The sequence below is a fragment of the Gossypium hirsutum genome, chromosome A04 (genome assembly GCF_007990345.1).
Source record: "Gossypium hirsutum isolate 1008001.06 chromosome A04, Gossypium_hirsutum_v2.1, whole genome shotgun sequence".
Taxonomy (NCBI): domain Eukaryota; kingdom Viridiplantae; phylum Streptophyta; class Magnoliopsida; order Malvales; family Malvaceae; genus Gossypium; species Gossypium hirsutum.
The window spans coordinates 19350196-19356281 of NC_053427.1; the positions used below are offsets into that span (position 1 = coordinate 19350196).

General features: G+C 34.4%; 1 pseudogene; it reads left to right on the plus strand.

Annotated features, from left to right (window-relative positions):
* Window positions 1–1269: 1269 nt before the first annotated feature.
* Window positions 1270–3719, plus strand: LOC107921478 (E3 ubiquitin-protein ligase RHF2A-like; annotated as a pseudogene).
* The last annotated feature ends 2367 nt before the right edge of the window (window positions 3720–6086 follow it).

The window sequence follows — 6086 nt, forward strand, 5'->3', positions numbered from 1 at the left end:
ATCTTGTTGGCTCTCCTTTGTTCCTGAGCATAGAGGGCATTAATGAGCTCAGTTAGGGAGATGCTTGCAAGGTCTCTCGAATCCTCCAGGGATGAGATTTTTGCCTCATATCTTTCAGGCAATATTGAGAGCACATTCTCCATGATCCTTGCCTTATTGAACTATTCTCCTAGCAACCTTATGTTGTTCACAACAGCCATGATTCTATCTGAGTACTGCTTCACTGTCTCTTCCTCCTTCATCTTCAAATTTTCAAAATCTCTCCTCAAGTTCAACAACTACTGCTGCCTTGTCCTTTCTATGCCTTGGAACCCTCCTTAAGTTTGTCCCAGGCCTATTTTGGAGTCTCACAGGCCATGATTCTGGTAAAAATAACATCAAACACATAGTTCTGAATACAGGACATGGCCTTATGCCTTTTAGTCCTCTCATCTATGTATTGCCTGATTTGAGCCATTGTGGGATTGGCTCTGAATGGAGCTGGCTCAGCATCAGTGTTGACAACTTCCTATAGATCAAAGGCTTGCAGGTAAGTCCTCATCTTGACAACCCATATGTGGAACTCTTCACAATTAAAGACTAGTGGTGCTGTAGGAGAAAAGCCTGATGAAGCCATTCAGTTTAAGATTCAACTACAACAGCTCTTCTAAGATAAAAGCTCTAATACCAATTATTGGTGTTTGGAACAAAACTGCTTCTAAAAATTGAGTCTTGAGCAACAAGGCTCGTTGCTTATGGAGGAAACAAACAGATTTTGCGAAGGAAAGCAAGAACAGAAAATAAAAGCAAAGAAAAATGGAGCATATGGAAAGAAAATCTGATAAATTTCATTCAAAAGGAACATTGGCATAATTCCATTACAAATACCAGACATAAGTTGGTCATTACAAGTCAAATTCACCTAAAAATCTACCTAACTCTACTAAAACACATTGAAACTTGATAAATTAACTTGTACAACAAAAGAAAGCTGATTTTCAGTTCATTCTCCACCTAATTACATCAATCATCAATCAAACATAGTTCCAAATGAACTAGAATGCATTACATTAACTAAAGTAACAAAATCGAACAAAATGAACACAACAGCACTTGTCTCGACAGCTTTTAGTCTTAGCACGAGCTGCTTGGTCTGTTGGCTGGTGCATTAACTGCATGGAAGGCCACATTCTATCATTATCCTTGTTCAATAATTTTGTGGGGAGAAGAGGTTTATTTATTTAAAATAGTTAGTATTGTAGTTTGCAAGAATCGAGAATTGTGATTTAGATGAGCAGGTAGTATAAAAGCTTCTTTTATCTGTGCTGATCTGTAGCCAATTTTAACAATACCAGTGTTGTAGTTGACTTATAAATGTTAGCAACCGAGATGTGGTCATGTTTCTGCTCTGTTTTGTTACAGTCTGTAAAGTTGAACAAATATAATAGGTTTATTTATCATCAGAGGAAAATCGCATTTTAGTTCTGGGTTTTTTGGTTTCCTTCTCGAAGGTTCAGGAATGGAAGGGATACAGAATCCTGACAATCATATGACATCAGCTGTTACTTTTGTGGAAGGGGGAATCCGGGATGCCTGTGATTATGCTTGTAGTATATGCCTTGAGGAGTTTTCCAAACGTGATCCTTCAACAATAAGGCCTAAGATCACAAATTCATTTTTTACTAACCCCTTTTGTTTGGTGATGCAGATGTCATGCACTATTTTCCTTGTCTTATTTTGCGTGGAAATATCTCAATATGAATTCCTTTCTACCTTTTGTTACCGGTGATTAATTGCAAGCATGAGTTTCACCTCCAATGCATTCTTGAATGGTATGTTTCATGTAAATCTCAAAATATTTATGCATTCACTCTATTAGAATTATTGCAGTTATTGTATATGTTTTTCTTGAAACTCCTTCTTTTCACTTATGTTTTCCTTTCCCTTTATTTGATTCAGTACGCTTTTTTTATATATCAGAATTCCTTCTTTTCCTTACATTGACTGTCAATGAATTGTCTAAGAGATTGATCATAGCTCAGTGGGGGAGAGGAGATTGGAAGTGAACAAAGGGTAAGGAGTCATGTGTGACTGGAAAACAAAGAAAAGATCAACATCTAGAAAGGACATGGACCAATTATGCTTTATATACTGAACATTAAAAATCTGAATTTTATGTCTCAAGTCAGAATCTACTTGGAACTATTTGTATTAGACATAATTATATGGTATGATTTTGTGATTGTATGATGCTTTTGATTATGACATGATTTCGATGAATCTGATTTTGACATCACTATTGCATCATCCATAGTTCCATGTTTTTATTCCTTTGATGACAATAATGGTGGTTAAATTTGTCTAGTTATGTTCTGATAGTTACTAACTTACAAACTCATCTAATCCTTTTATATATATTCTAACTTTCATCCCTTCTTGTTAGTTTTACATAGCAGATACTATAACATGTACATTGGTTGATGAATATGTCTTGGTTCTTCTTTTGATCTTCTGGTTTTTGTTCAACTTCAAGCCATTAATATTTGATGTTTGCTTTTCTTCTTGGATAAAACTAGAGTGTTAAATACTTTGGTATATCTCTTGTATAACCACCAATGGAATGTCAATACCTATGTTTATAACAAATCAAGCACCAATTAAGAGTGGTGATAACTCCTTTGTTTTCGGAGGAATAATGAAACAGATTAGGTTTTATATTACTTAGCTAATTCATCCTCTTGTTTATTATCATTTACTGAGTTGCATGAATAATTTCCTTATTTGGCAACAATATTTTGGTATTTAAGTTGTATTTTGAAAGCATGCATTCATGAAAGGAAGTGATAATGGAACAAAGCTTAAATTTAACACTAGTAATTTTTTTTTAGGTGCCAGAGAAGCTCGCAATGTCCAATGTGCTGGCAAGCCATTAGCTTGAAGGACCCTACAATGTTTTTCTTTTATACACATATTTTCACTTTATAATATTTTCTCATCGTAACATCCATGGAGTTACCTAATAATGTGCTCCAATGGGGGCAGTCAAGAATTGCTTCAAGTAGTCGAAAGAGAAAAGAGATTTAGGGTTACTCCGTCAAGAAATACCACAATATTTCACCATCCCACCCTTGATGATTTTGAATTGCAACATGTATGCTGCCTACAAGTGCGTCCTGGAATATTTGGTTTACTATTGTTGTAATAAACTTTATGCCATTCATTCATCAAATGGGATTTGCACAATTTTTACATCATAATGCAGTTACCGGTTGGTGTAAATTATCCTGAACTTGAGTAGCATATTATTCGGCACTTGGCTGCTGCTGCTGCAGTGGGAAGGGCCCACTACACTAGTAGGAGGGATGGCAAGAGAAGACCATAAGCTCATAGTCATCCACGCTTCTTGGTATTTTCTGCTTATCCCGGTTCACAGCAATCTGGTTCTGGATCGTCATCTCTGACTCCAATAGCTGGGGAAACAAAAGCAGCTACAGCCACCGTTGCTAGTCCATCTACCCCACCATCGTCCAGAGGAGATGAGTTATCCCAACGGATATCACCACTTCCTTCTAGTCAAAATACATCTGCCTCAGGACCCACTGTCATTCCAGTGAATAGAGGAGGATTTTCCTTCAATAATCGGTATTTTATAACTTATTTTCATGTTTTTTCCTACATTTTAATTTTAATACAGGTTACCTATCTAGTATTTCTTGTTTCTTTGCAGTAGTGCTTCCTAGTCATTTTTTAATTGTGCATGTATCATCTTGTTGATTATTTATCTTTGTCTATAGAAGCACTTCATGGAATTCGTCATCACCAAATCAAACACGAATATGACCATCAGAGTTTCAATCATTTTTAGAATCTTTGAAATCCAGAATTAATGCAGTGTCCTTGAGGTACAGTGGAAAAGTCGGCAATCCCTTGAACTTTGCATGCATCAATCAGTGGTCTCAGGACCACAAATCCGACGAGGAAAAATTTATTTTTATTATATTTTTATGGTCTAAAATTTTAAGGAATGATTCTGTGAAAATTTCGTTCAAAAATTTTGACGTTTGGGCACTCAATTTAATTAAAAAGACTAAATTGTAAAAATTGAAAAAGTTGAGTTCTACATGTTAGAGATGTCCAATTGTTATGAAATTTTAAATTGGAGGTCCTTAAATGGTAATTAGACCATTGGTTAATTTTTTGGACAAAAATGGACATGAAATAGGTGAAATAGAATATTTTTAAGTTACGGGCATTTTGGTTATTTAGTGATTAAAATGAATTAAAAACAAAACAAAAGCCAAAATTTCTTATCCATCTTCTTCCTTAGCCGAATTTTACATGAAGAAAACATGAATAGGGTTTTCCAAGCTTCCAAGCTCAATTGTAAGTCCATTCTTGCCCCGTTTTTAATAAATTTTACGTTTTTGAAATCCTTGTAACAAGATCTACCTATTTCTACCATTTATTTTAGTTATGATGAAAGTCTAGGGTTTGACCCATGTTATAAATTTGTGCATTTTTATGTTTAATGGTAGATTATGCATGTTTATGGTTGGAGAAACAACTTTTGCTAAGTGATTTTCGATGAAAATGCTTAAAAGGACTAAATTGTAAAAGTTATAAAATATGTAGTAAAAGTTTGTTCTAGTGAAAATTGTGGGCTTTTACTGTTATGAAAATGGTTCGGCTAGGCTTAAAGTACAAAGAAATTGAATAAAAATCATTTTATGAGCTTAGGGGCAAAATGTAAATATGACAAATATTAGGGGCAAAAATGTAACTTTGCCATAATATGATTTTTGGGTCACAATGAATAATGTGACTAATAAATAAGCTAAATATGATATTTTAGATCAAGAAAAATGAGGTTTGGACCGAGAACGAGGGAAAAACGCGTAATTGACGGTTAGGTCTTTTCACTATTTCTGGTATCGAGGTAAGTTCATTTGCAAATAATGCAACATGTACCATACTTTATAATGTTTTAATATTGCATGTATGGTAAGTACATACATATTTAATATGATGTAGTATCATGTGTTTATTGCCTAAATTTTATCATGAATTATGCTTTGATTATTCCATGAATATGTGATTGGTGCTATGCGTATTGAGATCAACATTATGAGCAAGTCCAACAGAAATGGTTTATCGAATAATCCCGTTTGAACCTTAGGAATAGTTTAGATACAAATGACATGTCACTAGGAATTATGTGATCTGAAGTCATTGAGTTGTGGTCTGAGTTCATGATATATGTGACCTCTGAACTCATTGAGTTGTGGTCTGAGTTCATGATATATGTGACACATGTTTTGGCGCTCTAGGTACTGGTCTTGTATGTTCTACCAGTGGCTAGGTAGTCCGACATGTGTTACGGATACCTGACAGCTTGTGTGAGCAAACCCGTGAGTAGCTCGAAAGTGAGCAACATGTGATATGCAATATGAGGTAGCATTGGCTACTTTTGGGGCACTTAGGTACGAGATTCTAATGTATCCAATGGTATTCCAAGTGTTCAATGGGTAAATTATTGAGTAACTTGACGGAAAACCCGAGGGGTAAGTCAATGAGAAGAATAAGTATATGGTTATGATATGAGATAGTATAGGTACGTAATCAAAACTCATGAGCATTAAGCTTGGTATGTGGTAAGAATGAAAATGAATGAGTTATGTCTATGAGAATGATTTTCTATGATGACCCTGTGATTATAGGTTTATATTTATGACGCAACAATATATGGTGAATTCAATTGAGAATCATGTGTAAGGCTTTTAGGCCAAATTGAATTAAGACACGATGTGCTTATTCTTTTAATGTTGTGATTTAATGAATAATGAAATGAGAGAAAGACCGACATAAAAGACTAATAAAAATGGATATGAAAGTATGGATAGCTAAGAGTTTTGGACCATTGATGGATGTTAAGCTATATGAATTGGGAAATATGAATATACATAATTAATATGCACTTTTATTATGAATGCTGAAATGATTTGTCAAGTGTTGAAGTGTTTTAATATGAGAGTTTATGTTTACTTGACTAATGTCAAGACAGGACAAATTTATGTTTATAGATTAAAATATGAGCATTAAAATTGATT